The sequence below is a fragment of the Psammomys obesus genome, unplaced genomic scaffold (assembly GCF_907164565.1).
Source record: "Psammomys obesus unplaced genomic scaffold, mPsaObe1.curated_primary_1811, whole genome shotgun sequence".
NCBI lineage: Eukaryota > Metazoa > Chordata > Mammalia > Rodentia > Muridae > Psammomys > Psammomys obesus.
In genome coordinates this window covers 15,499,858-15,524,857 of record NW_026596125.1, presented here as the reverse complement: position 1 = coordinate 15,524,857, position 25,000 = coordinate 15,499,858, and the positions used below count along the sequence as shown (strand labels likewise).

The window sequence follows — 25,000 nt, the reverse complement described above, 5'->3', positions numbered from 1 at the left end:
TTATTGATCTGCTATTAAGACACCAGTGAACTTGATGAAATGAGTGCTGTAGGTGCAGTCATGACTTCAAAGTCAGGCACAGCCACATAAAGCAAGCGCCTTTGATCCTGACTCCGATCTGCGGAGGGTTTAAGGCCCAGTTCTCCCTAAGCTGCCCTTCACTCTCATCACGTCTGATGTCTCACCAACTAGTGACTTGATAATGTTAATAATGCAAATTTTACAAATGATTTTTACAATGGCAAAATTAATTATATGAACTGCTGCTTTCTGCAACAGGGGTTTCTGCTCTTCTCTCTCCTGTAACGTAATGACTGGTGATTAGGGTAGCTCAGGAGAGTCCCAGGCCCGGGAGATTCTGGGCCACCCTTCACTGTGTTCCCTCACCTTTCATTTTTGCACAGACACATAACTTACTAAAAATGTCCCTACTAATCCCACTGACACCTTTCCCTTGTAGCGGTCATCTCCCTGTTAATAACTGTCTCAGCACAGAAGTGGCTGTGTTTGCTGTGCTCCTGCCGCATTACATACAAAATTCCTGTATTTCTGTGGCCTATGTGTGTGTGTGCGTGTGAGCCACAACGCCACAAAGTGTGGGATTTCACAATCTCCACTACTGTTTTCCAATCAGGAATTACCTGACGTGACAACACAGGCAAGCCTGGGAGGTGGTACACAGGCCCTGTGAAACGGCTCTTTCAAACCTCCCTCCTCGTGAGCTGCCTCAACAACTTTGAGTATAAACGTGATTGTTTTTCATTAACAAGGAATATGTACTTAAACACACATTATTTTTTGCAAATTCCTAGAAAAAATAATTTGAATCACAAAAAATAAAAATAGGGCTCACACTCAGGGATGTATGAATATTAATTCTGTACAAGGTGATTTTTAAAGCATAAAACTAGTTATTATACTGCAGGTTGAAAAATAACCCGTATAAAGCAAGAACAGGAACGTGTAAGCTTCCTGATATCTGAGTAAAGAATCAATATGAGAGAACAGACCCTTTGCCAAGGGATTCTTTGTGTGATGCTTTTGGACAGAAGAACAGGTAGTTTCTAGTAAAATATACTCTACAATGAGGACTCATATCCAACCCTTTGATTACTAGCATGTCATATAGCATTTGGTTGTTCTGAATCTATTAATTATAGAAAGAAAGTAATAGATGTATTTTGCTCAATCGATATGGCAACATGCGCTCCCCATTTCAAACAGCAGGGCTGTCCCCACCCCATGGCAAAAGTGAGTGGGCGTTTAAAAGGGCCATAATCTTAACATCTGCCTTTAGTCGCGCGTGCACCTGTGTACATGCATGTTTGGGGTATAAATCCAATTAGTTGGTTTTTCAGCATGACTCAAATCACTAAATGTTGGTGGCAGAAGTGACTGCATTGGTGCCCCCCACCCATGCTGATAGTCACTTAATCTACTTGCAATTCTAAAGAAGTCAACACTTGATTGTGACAACGTTCAAAAGAATCTCCTCTGCCACTAGCGCAGTAAAAAAACTTTCACCAATTAGTGCAGGAAAAAAGGAGGGAAAAGCCACAGTGCTGGCGCTCAAAGAGCCAGGCCTTGCGGCAAGCCTGTCATGTCGACAGGATTGATCAACAGGACGGCAATTTCTAATGGCATGTTGTCATGAAAAGTCAGCCACAGCGAACCACCTGCTTTGCTCCTCACAGACAGCCAGGGAAGGAAGGAAGAAGGAAGGGAGAAATGAAGGAAGAGGGCGGGAGGGCGAGAAGAGGGGAAAGGCCCCTCCATCCTGATCCCTGCCAGTTCCCTTTTGCTAACTATTGAGGTAAAGGTATCACGATTTTTCAGTCAGCGGAAGTCTGTCAAGTCTCCAGTCATATTGCCAGGAGTGGAAGATGACAATGGTCTGAGCTAATGCCTTCCTTTACTTCAGTGGCCCCCTCCCCCTGTCTTGCAAAGAGACTGGGCATCCTTTATTTTGCCACTATCGCCTTGCCCCATTGTCAAACAGTACTACTTAGATCAGAGGACATCCATGGTGGCTTTAAATCAATGAGAAGATCCCCAACCTCATAAAAATTCTTATTTGGGAGAGTCCAGAAGACAGAAACGATGCCATGGAAGACGCAGTATGATGTCACTGGATGCCCCTGTTGGCTCCATACATCCTGGGCTTTGGGTACAGAGACACTGTTGAAACTAGGGTTCTGTAGATTACGGCCTCATCTATCACATCGTTGGTATCCTCCAACACAATGTGCTGCATTTCCTGGACAGTTTCTTGTGCTGGGTGCAACTCCCGTGTCTACAACAACCTCCATATACCCTTGAGAGTGAAGGCTGCTCTTCCTCTGAGGGGGCCTGTAGAAGTAGCATTTCCCTGGTATCCAAGACTGCTTACCAACCACTCCAAGGAAAAGAATGCCTCTCCTCCCTCCAAATGTCCTACTCAATGGCTCCCTAGTCATTTAAAATGTCACCGTGTACAAGATAGTCTTTCCTGTACAATCCCCAAAATGTCACACTACTGAACGGGTCTGCCGGGACTCAGTGCCAGCTTGTGACATTCGCAAAAACTTCTTTCTGTTGACTTGATCTTGAGGTTGCTCTGGTTGTTTTCCATAAAAGCTAATAAATAGCACAAAGGCCATCTTCTCTCCTCTCCTCTCTCTCTCCAGAAGGATGGTCCACAATATCATTGCGGCCTACGGTCCCTGGTAGTTTTCATACTTTCCATACTCACAAATACACTACCCCCTCAATCTACTTTGAACAAAAGAAAAAAGTCAAATAAAAGTTAAAGAACTTTTAAGTTCATGAAACCAAACCCCACTTGGCATGCAAATCACGTACTGTAACCTTTTATTGGCGGAGCCTCTGGTCTCATCAGTCGATGAAATTCTCAGCCCGCGGCAACAGCTTAGCCGAGGGACACAGACCAATGAGAAAATATTCATTGTGTTAGCATTTCAAATGGCGAGAAAGGAGGAAGAAGCGCTAACTGATCACTGCCCGTGGAATTAATTGGATATTCCAAGAATAATGTCTCTCACTGAAGATCCTTGGAGGCCGAGCGCTGGTCGAGACCACATTTTGTGCGGCGCCTTCAAAAAGAGACCGCTTGGGGGTACTGGACATATTAGGGTTTTAGCGCATTTCCCTGAAGGCCAGAAGATAATCAGATGCACTGAACCAAACTCAACTAATCCAATCCATAATTACACATACAGCTGCAATAAACTTTGTCACTTTCCTAGAAAATTTCACTGTTACATTGGAACCTTGATAATTAATAAGAAAAATTAAAACCTTAAGGGACACCATGGCCAAAATGGTTTCCCCCCTCCTCTCCCTGAGGGCAGAGACATGTGGCTCAGAACTTTATTCTTTTTCTGCCTTCTGTTATGTTCAAGGACTGATCTTAGTGCCAACAGGGTCTCTTTATTCAGGGACGGATTTGCGTTTGGGCTTTTCTTGCACATAACCCGAGCATCTACAATGACCCTGACCGATATTAGTAGTCCTTCCCTAAGACATATCTTAATCTAACCTTTCTAAGACTCCTTTGCTTTCAAACTCAAAACAGCATAAGAAATAAGCATTGTTGGGGGCACCAGGAGCCTGAACTAAGGGCCCGGCGTGGTCGGCAGCAAGAGCCCCTGGAAAAGCAGCTGCTGAAGAAACTAAATAACCGTCGGAGACCAAAAGGTAAGGGGGGAAAAATGAGATTAGGAACTTTCCCAATGTTCCATCTCTCCTATCGACCACTGGCCTAGCGTGAGGTGTCAATTTTGACTCCAAAGAGAGCACACGAATTCGCAGTGGTCCCATTATGCGGTCTCTGCTCTCATTGTAAATTCTGTCAACGAAGTCAATCTTATTAACTTCCGCACTGGTTCACACATGACATTTTCTTCAATTTTCTTGCTGACATCAAAAACATCAATTAGCAGCCCGAAAATAGGAAGGAACGAGTGACAGCGCCTGATAACGTCGACTATTTGAAGCCAAGGGTAAGTCTATTCTCCAGTTCTGAATGCGCTCATTACAATTGCATTTTCAAAGAAGACCTCCAAATAGCAAAGAAAATTAAATTTATCATCTAGAAATGCCTAGAAATTGTTTTTTTAATCCTATGTCTATCTCTCCATCCCAGAGGGTAATACAAAGTATCACAATTGAGTTTTATGATAACATGCCACAACTCTCATAGAAAGTTTATAAAATATGTAGCCTAAACCACCCTTACTATCAAATAGCAACTAGAAGGGTTAGCAACAAACTTCCCTGGCAGAATACAATCTCTCCTGGAAGGGTTGAGCCCTTGTCTTGGTCTGTCATTATGCTTAAGGCAAATGTGTGGGTGAATACATACATACACACACACAAACACACACACACACACACACACACACACACACACACACATCACGCCAGATAACCAACTGGTTGAAAAGTTTTTCAAATTAAAATAGTAACTACTGCCCATAGCCCCAAATTCCAGAAAATTTCTGTGGAATTAACCAGCACCTTGTCTTCCCTGTAAAACTTAGAAGGTCCATCTCCCTTGCCTACCTGACTATTTCCCTAAGAAACAGGTATTCAAATAAAATCTCAGTGCCTCCACTGGCTTCATCAACCTGTAACAAGTCCAAACTGGCCAAGGCAGGGACAAAACAGTATTCATCTCTCACACACAATCTACCAAATGATCACCAATTCTGTTCCCAGTGAGTTCCTCCTTCCAAGATCAAATAAGTAAATGTCAGGCGTTCTCCCCTGACCAGAAAATTAAAACACTATTAATAAATCTTCTAAGATATCTGCTGGGCAGAGCTAAGGACAATCAGGGAATGATTGGGAGTCAAAATCATTTCAACATCAAAAAAATCAAAATAAGAAACCAACCAACCAACAAACAAGTAAAAGTCCTTGGTTTGTACGCCTGTGGTCTTCGGAGGCGATCCTATATGTGTTTTATTATGTATGGAGAGAGGGGCAGGTGGGGTGCGAGCAGGCCGCTGTGTCCACTTTGTGTGCAGTGTGGCATCTCCCAGGGAGGGAGCTGCCTGGACTTTGGTGGCTGCCCCGGACGCCGCCTCAGACGGACTCGTGGCAGAGGAGAAAGAGCAGCTACACCCTGGTAAACAGATCGCATTCCTGCAGCCCATTGATTTTTTGATCTTTTGACATTTTTTTAGTTGTTTCTATTCCCTTCCTTGTTTTTCCTTCAGTGTCACAAAAGACAAAAATGTCTGAACAACTGAGGGCAGAGATATCTATTAGCTGTCACAGCGACGTTTTCCCGGCATTGACTAAGAATGTACCACAAAGAATGCCGAGAACGGGTAAGATGAAAAATTATATCCTTTTTTTTTCCTGAAACAGGGATAATCATATTCCAATACCCTTGCCCTCTCTTAGCCAACCAAAGCATGCTATGAGAAAGAGAAGAAAATTCATTGTACCCATTTCTATAATTTCTGTTACATTAGCTGCATTTGTTGGGAGGAGAGAGGGAGGAGGAAAGGAAAAAGGGAGGGGAGAGAAAGGGAGGGAAGGAGAGAGAGAGAGAGAATTTGTTCAAGGAATGTGCTAACATATTTCAGGCTACAGGGTCTGACAGGTGAAGCAATCTTCCTGATTATATGTTCCCCTCAGAACTGTTGCCGTAGTGTGAGGACCCCATTAATAAACGAAAGAATTCACGAGACTTAGGGATGAAAGATTATTAAAGAATGGACTGATGTCCTCAAGTTATTTGTTTCTCCCGGAACACAAGCATTCTCCCAGCAAAGCAGTTAGATGACAGACCTGAAGTACAGTCAATCTCACCTTCTGTAAAAACTAAAATCTGAAAGTTATCAATCCATTACACAAAGCCCTGACAGGAACGCCTCAGATGCTGTCTCACAGAGGCTGCCTATGCGTCTGGTCTAGTTGCATGAATTTCAGGCTTAGAATTCAAACACAGCCATTCTGCACACTTTCCTTCAATTTAATCTATGAATTGGAAACAAGAAGGCTAAAGTGGAGCAACTTTACACTTCCGTGTGAGAGGCTGCATGAATTTTCCTAAGCGGTTGGGAGCACCACTCAGCCACACCAGCTGGCTGCACAGAGTTTTGTATGTAATGAAAATGTTTGGTTTACAAAATCCGTTCATCTAGCCATCTACTTATTTGGTATTTTATTTTAGGAAATTACTTTTTACTGCTTAATAAAGGGGGATGGGAGTTCATTTGATGAACTCCATCAAATGAATGGAGTTCACTTAGAAAAAGATAGCTAAGAAAAGTCGCTTTGATTTAGAGTAACTATCTAATAGTCTCCTAAGTAACAGTCGCAGAGCATCTGCTGCGACTTCCATTTTCCTTACACAGGTACTCACTTGGCAGCCAGCATTTTATGTTACCTCTGTATCATACTCTGGACAGACTTAAACATTTTAAGATACCCGAGTGCATCTGCACCCGTATCTATGGGAAATATTAACTATGCATAATCTTTAGACTGTAAGGAAGTGTCTTCAAATTCATATCAGCCTTATGGTGCATTCAGCAGCTTTGTGTGGAAACCCAGTGACGGAGTATTAAATGGGCAATTTTCAAATATAGGCATCAAAGCGGCAAACACAAGAGTAGATCTGTCAGCTCCAAAGACTGGAAAGAAAATGGTAGATTAAAAATGTTCACCAAAATGCCAAGATATAGGATACTGGAGAATATAACCAACCCAATTTTTCTGCTCCTTTGCCTAAGTGATTGCTGCCTTTACCTCTGCTCCTCCAGCTACTCTTTTTTGGTAAAGCACACCACAGTCAAACATTTCAGGGAGGTGACCTGACTCCCATAAGACATTCCACGATTTCAGAAGCAAGCTGACAGCAAGGAACTAGATAAATACATAGAAGTGACTTTACTACCATGAAGCTTTAATCTTTTTATTATTTTTAGGTTTATTAAACAAAATATGACATCTGAACAAGCCATTTAAGTGTGAGGATAGTGAAGGATTACAAGGCTCAAACACACAAACACACACACACCACACACACAAACACAGATGCACGCACCACGAACAAAACTGACCACAGGTTGCAGACAGGATGGCCGGTAGTTGCAGTTTTTAAAACCCCGCACTGTCCTTGAAACCGAGGCCGCACACAGCTCCATTAGATACACATCCAGTGTTCTTGATCTATTATTTACAAAGAAAAACCCTTCACTGCTTAAGTGCCCCTTCTACTTCAGCCTTCCATTTCAACAGCATCAAACAACTTCGCGGGGGACACACAAGACAACAACTCCTGTTCATCCCAGCGTTCTGGGCAAGTCAAAATTCTGCTTGGATGGAGAAAAATGGAGACTAACCGGAACAGGGATGCCGACTAGCTGGCAAACGAGGAGTTTGCGCTGAAAATCTGACTGTCGGCTTCTAAGAGGCCACACAAGAGGCTTTGTTGTTTTGTTTTTTAATCCTCTGTAAGAGAAAATTCCTGTTTGTGATAAATGGAAGAGATTAAAAAAAAAAAAAAAAAGAAAAAAAAAACTCCTGGATGAGAAAAAGAATGTTTTCAAAATGCACATTTGATATGGAATTCTTTAATTATGGAGCCTGCTCCGTAAGTCAAATGCATTCGATCTAATTAGTAAGCTTAGATCTCACCTTCGTACTGAACTTTAAACTCGCTGCAGCCAATTAAGAACTATTTAAATGAATATTAAAAGGATTCCTGTGATCATTTCTGACATGAGAGAAAACATGCTTTTCAGCAAAAAAAAAAAAAGGGGGGGGGGAATTTACACAGCCTACATCTCACAAAATACTGAATTGAACCTTGTATTTAATCCTTGTCTTGGTTCTCCGACTCTGCCATCCAGTGAACTTCCTAAGCTCCTTCACGGACACAAGTCTTTGGTTCTGTTTGCCGTGAGTACCATGTTAGCCACCCTCAGAGTCGTTCTGTGCTGATGTTTAGTACTCTCCAGTTTTCAGTAACTCAGTACCATTTGCTGGGAGGCACCTACCCTCTGCTTCTATTTTGACATGCCACCGTTCTAAGTACGTGCAGCTGCAAATCCCTGAAAGCTGGAGTGGAGAGAGAAATTCTTAGCAGTTTCTACCTTGATAAGCTGAAGCAAACTAAGGCCAGTTAAAATGTGTATTCTTTCTAAGTCTGTGCCTTGAAATAGTTTTTCATTTTTTAGAATTAATAACTGATTCCGTTTGCTTATGAAATCAAATATTCCCATGAAGTGCTGTTACTATGAACACCATTAAACGTGTGAGGTTACACTCAAGAAACTGTCACAGTCTAATCATACCAAAGAGTCATTTAACTCATGTTTACTAATTTAATTTATCTTCATTTTGAGCTGTGTGAACTTATGGATTGTCATCACTAGAAATGACGAAGCTCAACACTGGAGGAAAACACAGACCTGCTACGGCTGTGGCTTCTTCCAAGACCACATCCCTTCCTGCAGTATGTAGGAGTGCTTCAAGACACCAAGTGAGGGATTGATTTCCTGCTCACAGGACCCCCAACATTTATATAAATAAAAAATCAAGGCTTCTGATGCAAAAGAGTGCAAGTGCAGTCATCCAACTCGACAACCAGGATCTATAGAAACACAACACTAAGGGCTACTACATAGAAGGCATTTGATGAAATTCTCCAGATACATTTTGCCAAATACGAAACAAATGTATGTTCTCCAAATGTGAAATTTGTTGTTAAGCATTTCTGATAAAAAGATGATAGGCAGATAGACAGACAGACAGAGAATAGATGATTGATAGATGATAGCAATCTCAGAACAAACATACTAACCAAGAGAGCTTAGCAAGGCATGCTGCCAATAAATAAGATGTCAGCAGCAGCAATTCCTGACTGTTCATCAGGAGTTCCTTTGCAAAACTCACAGGATTAGAGATGGCATTATCAAGATTTTGACAACCCTAAGACCATATTTGACCTGTAACAACTGATAGTCAAACTAAACCCACATAATGGGCTCTGAAAAGTTGAATCATCCTTGGAAACTTTAAAGGTAGGTGACTGGCTGTGTATCCAGTTTTTAAAAGGACCTTTTTTATGTTTATGTTTGACTTGAGGATTTAGCTACCTTTCATACTTCATAAAAACAGTAGTCACTAACAAAAATCCTTGGGTTTATGGAGCCCACAATGTCATTGATCTCCAATAAGGAACAACATTCATTTCTTTAAATGCTAGTGGGGAAGAAAAGAGACCACATGTTTTTCTGAGACGAGGAGAAATGTGAGCAAAGACTAATGAAAACAAAGGATCACAATTTCTCGAGCTGACAAATTGCTGTCCTCACAGAACCGTTAAAGAGACCCAAGCCACAAGCAGTGTGCCCAGGCCAGCCCACGCTCCTATGTAGCAAAAACCCACTTTGTAAGACTCAAGTCGTCAGAGCCACTGACCACTTAATGAAGTGTGGGGCAGGGAGACTTAAATAATGACACCGAGCTGCTTTACTGAATTAAAAATCACGCTAATGGGGATTTCTGCACAGTTTGACTGAACAGAATCATAGTTGTGCTTAAGGATAGATGCTTATGGCCAGGGCTTGGGGTCAGGTTTTGATTATTGAGGAAAAGAACTTGGGGTCTCCAGTCAAGTACTACCAGAGCAATGTGACAAAAAGTGAAGAATAGACCTTTCAGCTAAACTAAACAACAGTCTAAACTAATAAATTATTTGGAATGGGAGGAGCCATTTTTAACACCAGCAAATGATAGAAACCCACCTGCAATGCTTTAAAACAGAAAGGCTTCTTCATCTTCATTAAAATAATAATAATAATAATAGTAATAATAATAATAATGAGGAGGAGGAGGAAGACAAGGAGGATCTAAGCATGTGGCCCCTGGCCAAATTCACATCCCTGAATTGACTCAGATACTGAAAATATATCACTGCTTTTCTCTGTAGAGAGACCATCGTCGCCATCACACCAGGGGCCAAGAGACAGTGGGGAGACGTGACACCATCCTCAAAGTCACCAGTTTTCAGCAATGGACAACTGATGTTTTGATGGATGCTGAAGTTCTGTGTGTCATATGACGTTTCGGAAGGCTGCCAAAGCCAGTCATCCAGCTCCGGGGTGCCGATGTACAGTCTATGTAAGTAAGCAAGGGGACTTGTTCATAGTGCGTGGGCTACGTGGGAAATTAGGAGCACACATGCCTAAGCCCAGGCTGCCTCAGGGGATTCTCGAGGCTGCAGGAAGGGACTCTAAGAAGGCAGGCCCTTCTGAGCCTGGCCAGTCACAGCTAAAGAAGGATGTCTCCCTAGCCCCAGCATTAGTGCTGCCTAAGAAGGAAGGATGTGCATGTGCATGCAAGCACATGAGTGAACTCGCCCATCGTGCAGTGTCAAAGCAGACTTAACAGACGTGACAGCTCTGCCTTGTAAACACACCCAGAGGGTAGCACACAATGGCACATCCAGTGAATAATAAAGTAAAATTACATTATGACATGCCTCCACCATAACAACGCCCATTGGCTCTCCAGTGAAGCCCTGGCGAGGTTCCTGCCACAGTGTGGAGCTGGGACTGCACTCGCATTAGGCCCAGATGGAAAGCATGTTGCAATTGCCTGCCTGAAGCAGACTGGGAAACTGGTTTTGAATGCAACCAAGCATCTTGGAACAGTCTGGACTGTGGGTTGTGTTTTTCAAAATCATCTTGTTTTTGTCTAGCACATCTCTTCACGGAAGCTTAGGAGAGACTATGTCTCATACCCAAATAAAGCCACACATGACAGCAACCCCATTTTTCAGACAGAAAAACAAACAAGTTCAGAGACGATGGAAGAACTGACCTAATGATAGCTGGTTAGTAATTTTAATAAATGAAGAAGGGGAAAGGAGAGAAAGATGAGGAGGGTGAGAAAGTGAGAAGAGAAAAAAAGAGGAGGAAGAGGGGAAAGACTGGGAGAGAGAGGAGGAGGAGAAGAGAAGAAAAGCCCCCCTGCTCTCTTGGTCCTCTCAGGGTCTCTCTGGCACCTTCTCTTAAGGGTCCCAGTTTGCTCACCCAGTCCAGAAAGATCTCCCAGCCAGACGCCCCATAGTAAAGCTAAACCAATAAACCAGCCAAGGGGAATTCTTGTCCTCAATGGGCTTAAGATCTTGCTAGTCAGCATGGCCAACTAATCTCAAACAGAACCAGAGCCCAAAGCTCAGCTCCCTCAATCACGCTTCCTGGGAAATATGAATGAAAAGCTTGCTTCAAATACATGTTGGGGAAATCACAGAAGCTTTAAATCACATTTGAAAGGAAAAAAATCTAAATGCTATACTATGCTGTCAAATTATCTACCCATGAGCTACTTACTGTAGCAATTAGAGAACAGGAAGTCCGTGTCAATAACCAGACTCCATGTTTTAAAAGTCTACCTTAACTCTTCGCTTCTTTCTGTATCCCACTGACTTGGCAAAATTAGTCTGCAGCTGGGACACAAATATTACCAGCACTTAGGCAGTATTTATAAAAATCAATATTAGCTTAGATTTTTGTCTCTTTTAGAAATTTATTCTAGATCTTAAATTTTTTTATGTGTGTTCTGCCAGCTTGTCTGGTACCTGCAGGTTGGGTCACAAGAGAGCACCAAAGCCCTGGACCTAAAGTTCCTGATGGTTGTGAGCACTGGTGGGTGCTGGGTCCTCTGTAAGGGCAAACGTGCTCTTAACCACTGAGCCATATGTCCAGCCTCCCGGATTTCATTTCTTTGCCCCAGTACTTACTTTGGCCCATGTAGCATTTACACATTTGGTTCCAGGTTTTACAAACTACAACAAAAATGACTGGCATAGACACACAACATTTTTAGCTGTTTCCCAACTATAAATTAGGTAAAATATATAGATGCTTAGGGGCCAAGAAGCAGCAATTAGAATCTACTTTGACTTCACTGTAATTTGAGGCAGCAAAGCTTGTCAGAAAAAGCACTTGTGCAACCAGTGAGGTATGTAAGTTTAAAACATGCTTCCTGCCATGCCAAGTATAAAGACACAGAACCAATTAAGCACTGGTTAAATGCTCGAGAAATACAAGATGCAAGAATTTATACCCCAAAACACCCCTACTGGAATATTGGGAAGGGTTAATTCTAAAAGGGAAAGGAAAGGAAGAAAGCGTTGGCGGGGGGGGGGGGGGGGGGGGGGGGGGGCCCGGGGGGCGGGGAGGGGGGGGGGGCAGCTTCCCAGTAGGCACTATCTCAGTACTGGGATTATAAATTCTTGAAGTACAGCTCCTAAAGCCCACTTCTTTAAAAGCAATTATTCAAACAGCGATGAGCTCACAGGCATGAGAACCTAAAAAAGCAACTGATAGGTCATTATTATCTAAAGAGACACCAGGTTTTCCAAAGACATTTCCACTCGGACCCTATAGAGAGCCATAAGGATTGAATTCCCTAAAAGAAGGACCTCTGGAAGCCAGAGGAAGAAGTCAAGCATTACCAAGCTTATTAAAACAAAGGCAAAGCAACTGGGTTTACTGTTTCCTGACACATATTCATTGGTTTCAACAACTGGCCCTTCTAAGCATAAGCACAGCAAAGCCATTTTCTGTGATGGTTTATCAGAATCTGAACTAGGGTTTAGTTAGAATATTAAAATTGATCAGTCAGGTAAAATAACACCATGTTTCAGAAAATGATGGGGGCTGCTGCAGTAAGCTTCTACCCACGAGCTGGATGGGAGTTTCAGCTTACAGCCAAGCCCTACATGGCCCTCTGAAAGGACAATGAATACATAACACCTTTCACACACATGCACTTCAAATCTTGTATTGTTTTCAGGATGTTATACCGAGTACTGTTTCTATCTTACAGAAGGCAAATCTGAGGTTGCCAAGAACATACCCTGAAACCTATAAGCTAACGCAGCACACGAAGGCTCAGAGCTTGGACTCAAGTACCTCCCAACCATGTGTCCACCTTTCTGTAAGTCAACACTGTGTCAGAGTCAGGGTTGAAAATGCCCACGCGGCAATTCTAAAGCTACAAAATACTCCTCCCTCTGTCGGACACTGCACTTAATGCTGTGTGCACCCACGCCAACTGTTGGCAGGGATGGGAGCGGTCTCCTTCACTAAGCAAAGGGACAGTTGGCAGGTGTGGTGTTGCAGTTAATACAGATAAACCATCAATAGGCTATCTGCCTTTTGATTTTAAATAAACAAAGACGGAATGTTGTAATTAAGATCAGAAGTGCCCGGGAAGGCCATATGGCCAAAGGGAAGCAGAATGAAAACGCCGCCAGCAGGAACGGGGGAGTTTTGTTATTCCTAAGGTGGAAGAAGTGATTTTTAACAACTGTTTTCTCTCCTGATGCCTGGAGGTTAAGTGACCTCCCTACAGAAATGATGGCTGGGATCAAGACAGAAAAACCAACTACCTGTGACCCAGAGGCAGGAAAGGCCTGCTAAGCTGCCACTTGTGGGAATGCCGCATAGAGCCTGCAGGGGGCACACTGTGGCGCGTCCTGTCTAAGAGGGCCTAGCCCAATCTTTCTGATGCTGGGGTGTATGGGGGACTATTCGAACCTACAAATGCTGAGCAGTCACTGATGCCTGGGGGTCCCTGGAGTCTCCTCCTTGATACTTGGAAAACAATGACATCTCTATACCCACAATGGCTTCAGTGTGCGCCCCTCCTCCCACAATGGCCCCATTCAATCCCCACCATGAGCAATTGCCCCAAGTTTAACAGCCTGTGTTAGGGGGGCACCATCCACAAAAGGAGGTGTTTCCAGGTTCAGTGAACATTTTACATCCATTCATCAGGGAAGGGACAAAAGCGATTCCCCACTTCACCTCAGGCATCTATCCCACCAGAGAGCAGCGGTTTCGCGACGGGGGCAGGGAGTGCTGTTTAAGGATGGTTGTGCAAACATGCTTCTGAATTATTTTTGTCTCCAACTGAAGACATCTGCATAAAAATGGGATTCTTTTGTCCTATAAGAAGGGCCAAGAGGGACCTTTGTGGGGGGACGAGGGAGCAAAAGGAGTAAAAGGCACCCAAATAAAGATGGAGGAGGTTGGAGACGGGGGTCTAAATTACACTCTGGAATCTTTATTAGGAAAGTGGGCCACATTTTTCTTTACTTTACATTTTTATTGGGGTTCACTGCGACTTTTATTACAGAATCTGGTGTTGGCTTTGTATACCGGCTTTAATTACTGAGTACCTTGCTAGCCACATTTGACCAACAAGGCTGCTTTAGGAAGCATTTCCCAGGACCCGAGACCCTGACAGTCCCAATAGTGAGCAGAATACCTTGGTGTCTTGGCCCCACCAGTCAGCAGCCCACGTTGCACCGGTTGGTTAATGAGGCCTCACCTTGGTTAGTCGCCTACTTAAGTTACTTTGGGGACAGCTCCGGTGCACACAAAGGGCTAATATCTGAAGGAGAGTAAGTCATCCCCCCCCCTCGGACTGACACCCCCCCGCCCCTTTACCCTGCCAAGCTGAATCAGTCTTACTAAACATAGTCTGCTTCCAACCAACTCCTCAAGCTTTGGCAAGCAGGGCTCAGCTGACATTCCGGGCCCAGTTTAACATTACATAATGAGGGCTTCGCTCTCTTCACGGCCCACAAGTCAAAACAAACTTGCTGAACTCAACCCAGGCCATCAGCCTGCTTCCTGGTTCCAAGACACAGGACTCTAAGAGAAGAATGGCGCTTTTGGAAAAGCTGTAAAAATCACCAGTGAACTCCAGCCTTGGCAACAGCACCACCGCTGTCCCGCCACCTGCATTCTACCTTTATTCACAATGTGGAGATGAAACCTGTCTCCAGAGTCTGCCTTCCTATTTCTGAGCTGTTAACAAAGTCCCAGAGAGCACCACCCTGGAGGAATTCCCCAGCACCAGAGAGAAGGGAGCAAGAACAAACTCATGCTCATCTCCATATACAGATACATATGGTTTCTGTAGCCTTAAGCTCATAGCAATGCTCCTGCCTCGTCTCTTGTGTGCTGGGCATATAGGTGTGGGCCACCATGTGTGATATGCTTTGCTAAGTGTTGGTGAAAGCACAGTCATGCCTTGAAAGATTTCTAATCGTCCTTATACGTGAGGTCTAGATCCCCACTTCCTAGTTGCCTTTCAGCAGAGACGACTGTATTAATTCCAAATCAGCATTGTGAGCTCCTGGCAAGTCATCAACATCCAGGGCACCCAAGGAAAGGCATGATTTTGAGAGGGAGATGAGCGGGTTCATTCCGGACACTCAGGATTCCACACACTCATCCAAGGAGGAGCTTCAGCTTCCACACAGAACATGAACGTTGCTGAACATAAAGTTGCTATGAATATGGTTGAGCAAATGTCCTTGTTGTGTACTTGAGCATCTTTTGGATATATGCCTAGGAGTGCTACAGCTGGATCTTGAGGATGCACTATTCCTAATTGTCTGAGAAAGCACCAGATTGATTTCCAAAGTGGTTGTTACAAGTTTACATTCCCACCAGCAATGGAGGAGGGTTCTCCTTTCTCTACAACCTCTCCAGCATGTGTTGTCACTTGAGTTTTTGATCTTAGCCATTCTGATGGGTGTAAGGTGAAATCTCAGGGTCGTTTTGATTTGCATTTCCCTGATAACTAAGGACGTTGAGCATTTCTTTAAGTGTTTTTCTGCCATTCTATATTCCTCTACAGAGAATTCCCTGTTTAGCTCTATACCCCATTTTTTTTTTTTTATTGGATTGCTTGATTTGTTGCTTTTTAACTTCTTCAGTTCTTTATAGATTCTGGATATCAGCACAAAGCAAGTCGGCCAAGAATCGGGAGTGGCACAAGATACAACCAGAAGGGTGGATTTCTGTTCTGGAGTCCCATGCCACCTAGTAGTGTGGCCTCAGATCTTACAGCCGTCTGCTCTACCTGGGCTTCAGTTTCCAAAGTTTAGAGAGATGCCTGATGGAATAGGGCACTGCTGTTAATTGCCAAGCTCCAAATTCTGTAGCAGACTTCCTCCAACCCACCAACTATTAAGAACACATTAAAATTACTCTGGCTTGGGTTAGCTACTCAAAAGCCTGTGTTGTATGCTTTTGTATTTTCAGGACACTCCAATAAGTCCATTTCCTTGTCTGAATTCTTTGTCTTTCACTAGGAGTTCAGGCTCAATAAATCTCAGCACACTGGCACACAAACCTAACCTGTTAGGTCACATTCAATTTACTACACTATATCTGTTTATGCACAGAGCAGGCCCTGACCATCTCCCGGAAGCATCTTTTCTCTTTTAATCCTGGAGACAACATTTTTTTTTTTTAAATGACTGAGGCGAGTAGTTACAAAACCGATGACTAAAATCCCATAGACGGCTCACCCTGATATGAATGAGTCTGTCTTACATCACTTGCAGACTTGTGCTTTCTAAGAGCGTGTGAGCCCAGACTGTCCGGAGGCTTAGACCAGCATGCCACCTAGGGGGTCTGCCTCTGACAGGCGGGCATGCACCTGGGTCAGCCTGGGCTAAGAGAGGAGGAACAAAAGTTTGGCGTTAAAGAGGCAAGACTGGAAATGAAGTCAGAAGCCATTAACCTGGGGAGGTGGTTCAGCAAGATTGGAGCCAAGAGAACCATGGGGCTGCAGAAGAACCATGGAGCTGCAGAACCACCATGGGGCTACAGAAGAACCATGAGGCTGCAGAAGAACCACGAGGCTGCAGAAGCATAGAGTTGGAGAGACAGAGAAATGGCCTTGAGGTGCAGTGGGATCCAGGCTCTCTTCAGAACCAGAGTTCTGGCAATTCCCAGAACCTTGAAGGGGACCTTGACCACTCACTTCAGGGCAGCATCATGGCCAAAGCCATTCACACTGAGCCCGTTCACACAGGCAGAGGGTCTGACTACCAGAGTTCAGAACCCTAGAGGCTGACAATGGGATTCCTTCTGATGATTACCTTGGAGAAAAGCAGACTTCAGAGAGCACTAAGGCTCTGTAGGAGACAACAAAGAATTGAACTCAGCCCACGGCCTCCAGAGTAGAAGGGTCCCTTCTGCCCACACCCTTCTCTTCGGGATAGAATGGCCGCCAGCACCGGAGCACTAGATGGCATCCTGTGAACTGGAGGGGCTGCAACTCTGCCATACACATCCCCTTGGCAGGTAACAGAGCTCTGTCACATGGATCTTTTCTAATTCCCAGGTTCACACCCACAGTGAGGAGAAGGTCCAGCTAGACAAGCAGGATTCAGAGAGCCACAGGTGCCAGCCAGAAGGGCAGAATAAAGTTACCCAGGGTTACAGACCGTATAGGTGGGTACCCAATCTCTGCAGCAGCCAGGAAAGAAGCCTGGTGTTCCCAAGACACTCAAGGTCGAGTTTAGCAGGCACATGTATTTGTAAACCATCTGTAAGACCATCAGGATACTATGCTGTTTGACCTATAATTGCAGAGTCAGTATGCAGCACCATAGAATAAAAACACCCTCTTGGGGGTGGGAAAAAAAAAAATCACTCCTAATATAGTGACCTGAAAGGAAACAAGAAGAAATGCTAGGCTGGGAAGTGCAGTGAGGAGTGTCTAAGACTCCTCCCCCGACCCATCCCTACCCCTGCCCCTGTTTCTCGATACCCTCCCTAGCATCCAGATGAAAACTATTAAGTTCAGGCATTGTTCCACGAGGGATCTTGGCCTCTGGCTATGAGAAGAATAGCATCAAAACACTGCTTGCCAATGAAGCATAAACTTAAACAAGTCAGGATGACACAGAGAGGCCACCCAACAGAAGTCACCACAGACTGGAATTAAAGCAATGTGGCTTGGAGTGCCACGGGGAGCACAGCGCCCTCCAGTGGGGTGTTCCTCCACTCCCGAGAGGATGAGGAAGTCAACTGTCCCTCTGTCCATGTGACCACTTGGAGGAGGAGGCATGGGCAGGGGGGTCCAGCGGACAGGACAGCACACGTGGCTGGCCAGAGCAATTCAACTCAGACTCTGGCCATCCTCATGGATAAATGGAGCCTTGAGTGTGCACAGACCCTGAGTTAATCTGTAAACAACGGCAGTGGCTGATCAAGAAAGCACAGTCCTAAGGAATGGCGATCACAGAGGTTTGGCCTGCCCCTGCCTCAGTGATTTGGTCCATACAATGGGACAAGTTCTGGTGGTGCCAAAACCAGCCTTTCCTTTTCCCTGTCCTCATGGGCCACCACCATGGGGACTGGCACGCAGCCCTATAAGGACCACACACTGTGCAAATGTGGGCTTTGAGCTCTGAATGCACACACCCACACACAAGACATACCATTAATAAATACAGAAAGTCTGAGCTTCCTCTCAGAGTCATCTTGGGCACTAGAGTCCCTTTCTTCATGAGCAACCACCATGAACCTGAACCAGGCAAAAGAGGAGGCAGAGATTGAGGAGCCCCAATCCCTGGCATTCACATGCCCAAAGCTCTTTCTCCAAAATGCAGCCCTAAGTTCTATTTCAGTCATTCCACCAAGAAGCCTTATTTTTTTTTTCCCTTTCTCTTTTAATTTGTGGGAGCCAAGCAATTTTTTTTTTTTTTTTTTTTTTACTGTGGGTGGTAACAAGAGTCAAACTGTTTCTAATTATTTAAAAAACAAAACCACACACACAAAACAAAACAAACCTCTGTGCTGCCAATTGTTGAACGACTCAGAAGCCACAACTTCCGGCACAGGGCTGCTCTCCCAACCTCCTGCTCCAACTGGCCTCCGCCAAAATGTCTGGAGAGCATGTGTGGCTCTGCTCAGAGCTTCCTCTGTAGCTCGTCCCAGGGCAGAAGGGGTCCAGGGGAGGTGGGCACCTGCCTTGGGAAACATCTGAAGCCCTGGGCTTTCAACCCCCAGGTCCCAACAATCACTCTCAACAGAACCAGGGACAAATCATTAAAACAATAAAATAAAAACTGTTAGCTTCCTTCCTGTTCAAATAAACAGTTGCTACTGACTAGGAGGCTCGAAGGAGAGTTATCCTGCAAGGGACTTTAAAGCAAAGCCTGGGGTACAGAATAAGCGCTCAGTGAATCTAGCCGCTCCCCTATTCAGACATGGAGTTAGAAGGGAATTTGTGTCCTGGCAGAGCTATAAGAAGGAAGCAAGAGTACATACGAAAAAGCACAGGACTCCAGGGCAGCTGCTTGGGGGTTTTTAAGAGCCAGGGTCTTGTTCTGTTCCTGAGGCTGGCCCTGAGCTCTCAGTTCAGCAGGTCCTTCCTCCTGAGCCTCCAAGAGGCTGGGACTGCAGCTGCAAGCTCTCCCTCAGGACGCCAGGTGTCCACAGAGAACAGGGCACATTAACAGCAGGGCCCACAAGAGATGGGGCACAACTAAAAGATACAGGTGTTTCCCAGTTTCCATATGCATCACTTGCTTGCTCGGCTCTCTTAGGAACAGGGATTTCCCAGCTTTACAGACGGAAAGACTTGGGGTTCAACGGGCTCTGTAAGGAGCATTTGGTCCACTCTGCCAGCCTCTGGCAAGGTCAAGGTTAACTCAGAGAGCTGGCCCGTGCCCTCAATGTGACGAAACAGCCAGGAACCAACAGCACGTGTCCTCTCACACAGGGCCTGCATGGATTCTCACCTTATTTGAGCAAGCGAGGTGGCACACGCCCACACTCCCAGCATCGGGAGCTGAGGCAAGGGGATCTTCGACGCAACTCCACCTTGACCTATGACACTTGCAAGGAACATGTGGTAGCTTTTCATGAAAAGAAAATACATTGAGGAGATATCCAACTGGAAGAGTCAAAAGGAAGAGTAGAAGGCAAGGTTTTTTATCTTCCTGTGGCTGACCCAGAGCTGGATTATAACTCTGTGGTCCTATTCCCCACACACCCTCCCTCCCCCAAAACCAACAACGTACTCCCTCAGTGACCACCTTGCACTTGTTACTCCACTTGTCAGCCACACCCAGAGGGTGGCAGTGCTTTAACTGCAGCCATTTTTGTTAATGGAATCCAAAGCTCCTCACCTTCCAGCTGGGAGGATGAGAGGGTTCTTTGCCGCAATTTTCTAAAGCAAATATTTAGTGCTTTTCTCTTTCCCTGCCCTAACACGTAATCTGTCACCCTAATGTGGGAGGGGGGCTTCTCATGTAGGTGTTTATAGAAATGACATCACATTTCCTGAACCCCAATGTCAATCAGACAAATGGCAAACACACTGAGGGCACAGCCAGCTATCTGCTTTCCACAGGCAGGTGAGAACCAGAACTCAACAGAGCCACACCTGGTTGATGCCCGAATCAACCCAGTCATGAGCCAAAGGTGTGTGTCTCTGGGCTGATGGATTCATCCCTTGTTAGACACCCTTTGTGTGTGTGTGTGTGGAGGGGGGTGGATGGGTGTGTTGTGAATTTATTTTTGAAGTGCTGTTCAGGTCTCCTTCCCCTACTGAGCCCCGCTACCTTTGCTTTGCTCCTTAATACCCATCCTTCCTGTTAGCTAGAATTCATGGGTGCTTTGAGACCACCCCAACTCCATGGCTGGGATTGGGCAGTTCACTGGCATGCACCGAATACAACTGTGGTGCCTTGCCCTGCTTCTAAAGGGGGTTTTTGGAAGCAGAAAAGCTACAATGTGTTCTGGATGCCTGCCTTCTTCTCCCCTCCGAGTTCTGCTTCCTGCCTGGGTCACTGTTCATACTTCTCAGTTGGCTGCAATGGCGAGTCTCCAAGTAATTACAAAGACAGGAATTAGACTGCACAAGCGCTTACATGTGCGCGATTGCTGTGACCTTCCCTAGCCAAACGCATCATCTTCAGCTCACTCAAGTGTGACACTCGGAGCGGAGGACCTCATAGGTCCAGGAGGAGAACAATTGCACAGATGTGCTCCTCCCTGCCCTCCCGTAACCTCTGGATGACTGGGGAGCCAACAGCTAAGCTTCACCAGGCATGCATGGGCTTGCTGGGAACCTGGGTGGGGACAAACCAGCACCTCCAGATCACCGGTCTCCCAGGCCTTCCTTCATCTCACTAATGGGACAAGTGAGGCAGCCTGAGAGAACTAGGGTTAGGTCATCAAATCTAAAGACCATGCTCCACCTTCACTTAAGATGCCATGGCCAAACCTTGGTCATCTATTGCATGGGCAAAATAACAGAATTCAACAGACAATGCTCCAACGATTGTTTCATTTCACCCTGCTGCTTCTGTGGGTAGTAACAGCATGTTCTGCTCACTAATGCCACCATCAGCATTACATGAATTCTCCTAAGTCCATAAGGTGGCCCAAAGCACTCCGGTGTTCAGGCAAGAGCATCTCATGAGGAGTAGTAGTAAAGGCCAGTGGAGATGCACTGATAACCAAGAAGCCAACAGACAAAGCAGGGTTCTCTCTGTGTCCAAGAAGGCCTAGAGAAGGGGCAGGGCAGAAACTGGCATCGAGAGTAGAAAGCGAGCTTCTGAGGAAGGGCAGCGCAGTCAATCAGCACCCCTTCAAAATAAAAGCATGGTATGAGGGGCGGCTCAACGGGCAAAGCCCTGTGAGCATTAAGACATTGGAGAAAGAAGAAATGAGGACCAGAAAGAACACGGGGCGACCAAAGGCCACATGCTGACCTGCTCCCCATGCTTCTCTGGATCTCCAGGAATAAAACAGCCAAACATAGTGGAAAAGGGGGGAGACAGGAGAACGGCACTGAACCTAGGAAAAAGATCCAAGATTGTCCAGTGAACTCCACACAAATGAGAACACATGCACACACATATACACACATACACACATATGCACTGCAAACATCTTAAAGACAAAGCCCTCATCTCCTGTACCCAAAAAGAATTGCTTGATAAGGAGACACTGCCTGACTGTCCTGGTCATGAGCTGGGGACAATAGAAACTTATATGAAAAGACCGAAATAAAGAAATAAGTCAATTTCATTGTAGTTTATCTAAATATATGCAATCATTTCCTAATCCCACATCTCAAAAAAACTTTGTCTTAAAACTTTAAGTCAAGTGTGTACAGTGAGTAGAGGACAGACCACAGAGAGGAAGACTCAGAGGAACCTGATTTGAGGACATTTTGCTGTCCCAATAGGTCAGGGCCAGAACAGGGGGTCCCCTTCTTCTTGGGTACAAACATACCCTACTATATCGTAAGGGTCTTGGTCATATTCCCAGACACCGAATCCCTGCGTAGAGGGAGGAAAGACAGGAAGTGGCTCATCTTCCCCTTAGGGCTGCCATGTTACTGAAGTCATCCTCCCAAGGGACACCCACCTTTCTCAGGGGTTCTCAGAAAAGCGACATGAAGAAACAGCCTTGTCCAGGAGACCATCATACACCTGAATGTCCCATAGATGGTTACAGCTTCAATGCGCTTTCTACAGGGGCTTTCTTGTTCCTCTGGAGACAAGGAGACTTCTCAGCTTCCACACAAGGCCCAGCTAAACACAGGCCTTCCTTCCTGTGCTGGTGGCCAGAACAGAGCCTGAAAACACTGTGGCTGGATGAACCCGCCTGACCCCACCCTGCAGAGGAGGCTTTCCACCAACTCATCTCCTACCCAGTCTGGCTCGCTAAGCACCAAGGACAGGGTTTTCATGTGGAACCCACATGGCCGGAGTGAACAGCGCAGCAGAGAAGCATGGGGAGCAGGTCAGCATGTGGCCTTTGGTCACCCCACGTTCTTCATGGTCCTCATTTCTTCTTTCTCCAATGTCTTCATTTTTTCCCCCCTGTACTCCCTTCTGGAATGAATTGGCTTTTTTAAAATACAAACTTTCTAATCTCACATAAAACAAAACCAAACAAACAAACAAACAAATCCCTCTGAGAGAGGCTTTGCCTTGAAGTGGCTGTGGAGGCCAACAGTGACCATACCGTGACACAGGAACATAGGGACAAGTTCTCACACAAGTACACACCCAAGGGCATCTTAGCAGATTTACAGACATTGACCATACAAAAGCCACCCCATCCTCAGTCAGCCCAAGCAGAGGTGGATCACCACCGGGGAACCAAACTCAAACCTGACATCATCGACAAACACGTGGCCTCTACCACGCTGACGGCAAGCTGAAAACAAAGCGAGGGATCGTGGGGATGTGTAGGGAAGGGCTCAGTCAGGAAAATACTTGGGGAGCAAGCCTGAAGACCTGAAGTCCAGCAGAGCACCACAGTCCAGCCTGCAGCCCCAGCAGGAAGGTGCAGGCACAGGCACTGCCCAAACAGTCCAACCAACCAGTACATCCCAGGCTCAGTGAAAGGCCCTGTAAACATAAGGTGGCAAGCAGTGAAAGGTCCTGTAAACATAAGGTGGCAAGCAGTGAAAGGCCCTGTAAACATAAGGTGGCAAGCAGTGAAAGGCCCTGTAAACATACGGTGGCAAGCAACTAAAAAGGCAGCCAAGGATTACTTCCAGACTCTTTATACACTTTTAAGTGCGTGTGTGCACCAACAGGTGTATACCACACATACACACATGCACACACACACACACATACACCCATCTCCACCCACCCACACAATTTTTTTAAAACATGCAAAAGGGCTTGAAATGGCCTTTCAGAACGGCAGCCGAGGAAGCAGAAGGCCTGTGTAGCAGACAGGGTGGCCACGCTTCTTTTCTAGGCTCCTGCTAAACTAGCAGCTGAGACAATGAATGCCCCTCAAATGGGGTTCACAGGACACAGGGAGAGGAGGAGGTGGCCAAGTGAGGGCCTTCGCTCTGCTTGCACCATCGAACCGCCCTTAGAGGAAAAGAAAGCCTTGCTCTGGAGTGGCGATGGCTTCCCTCTATGTCCAAGTCCAAAATGTCCACTCCTCTGACATCACTAAAGAGACTGATAAGAGAAAAGGACTCGGAACCAGAAAAGGACTAGAAACCAGATCGACCACCCCAGAAAGAGGCAAAAGGGGGGGGAGGGTGCAGGAGAGGGGATGGAGAAGGAGAGAGAATGGCAGATGATGCTGGAATGACTGTAAAGGGGTTCCCAGCCAGGGACTGATTTTATCTGAGGGAGCCCTACAAGGAATGGAGTGTCTTAAGGGCAATTTATACCCTCTCTTGGTGTAGCCCATGAAAAAAACAATCTGTCACCTCACAGAACTAGACAAGAGGGCGTAAGTCACCACAGAGGGCCTGAATCTTATCTATTAATGAACCATGTCAGAGATGTGGAGAAAAATGTTACTAGTACAGAAGGGGGAAGTGGAGGCAGGCACTGAGGTAGAGCCTGAAACTGCCCTGTTGGCAGGATCAACAAACCTCTAAGGCTTCACACGGGGCACAAGAAGCAGCCATCTTCCATGGGTGAATCCCTGAGATGACCATCCCACACAGCTGTGGCTTCCTATCCCGTACACCAGCTCAGGGAGGGATGGGAGACAAGATTTTGAAGCAACAACAGTATCCATGGTGATAGAGTTTTTAGCTAAAGAATGACAGACGACATGTGAACACTTGTGGAACAATCGTGGCGTGGAGCTGAACCAGGCTCTCACACACCAGGATACGACCTCGCTGAGATGTGAGAAATACCCAAGCAGGGCTTCAGAGTAGCGGACAGAGAACCATGCACCCATTTGACCTAGAAGAGACGGGAAGAGAGTACACCCATGAGTATGGACGGAAGGAGGGGGGCTTGCTGGTCAACTTTGTACAGAAGGATTCTGAGCTGTACACGGAAACCATGACCCATACATTTGGTGAGGGGCCATTATAGAATAGTCTAGGAGCTCCAGGGTTTCCAATATACACCTCTGGCAAGTATCCTATAGCAGTGGGACATGGAGAAGAGCCTTTTTTGCTTGGGAGCAATGGCAAGTGATTCCCCACCTCTAGAATAAACAGCTAGGAGAAGTTAAAAGTCCTCACTGCACACACAGGAAAACATTTAAAACCAAGAGTTGCAACAACATGAGTCCATCCATTCAGATCACTGGAAGATCACCCAAATATGAGCCTTGCTAACCTAGAGTTATAACACAAGGATTCACACACACACACATACACACACACACACACACACACACACACACAC

General features: G+C 45.6%; 1 protein-coding gene across 42 annotated transcripts in view; it reads right to left on the bottom strand.

The window, feature by feature from the left end:
• Tcf7l2 (transcription factor 7 like 2) overlaps positions 1-25,000 on the bottom strand; it is a 188,251-nt gene that overhangs the window by 40,005 nt on the left and 123,246 nt on the right. The gene's annotated exons all lie outside the window — the stretch shown is intronic.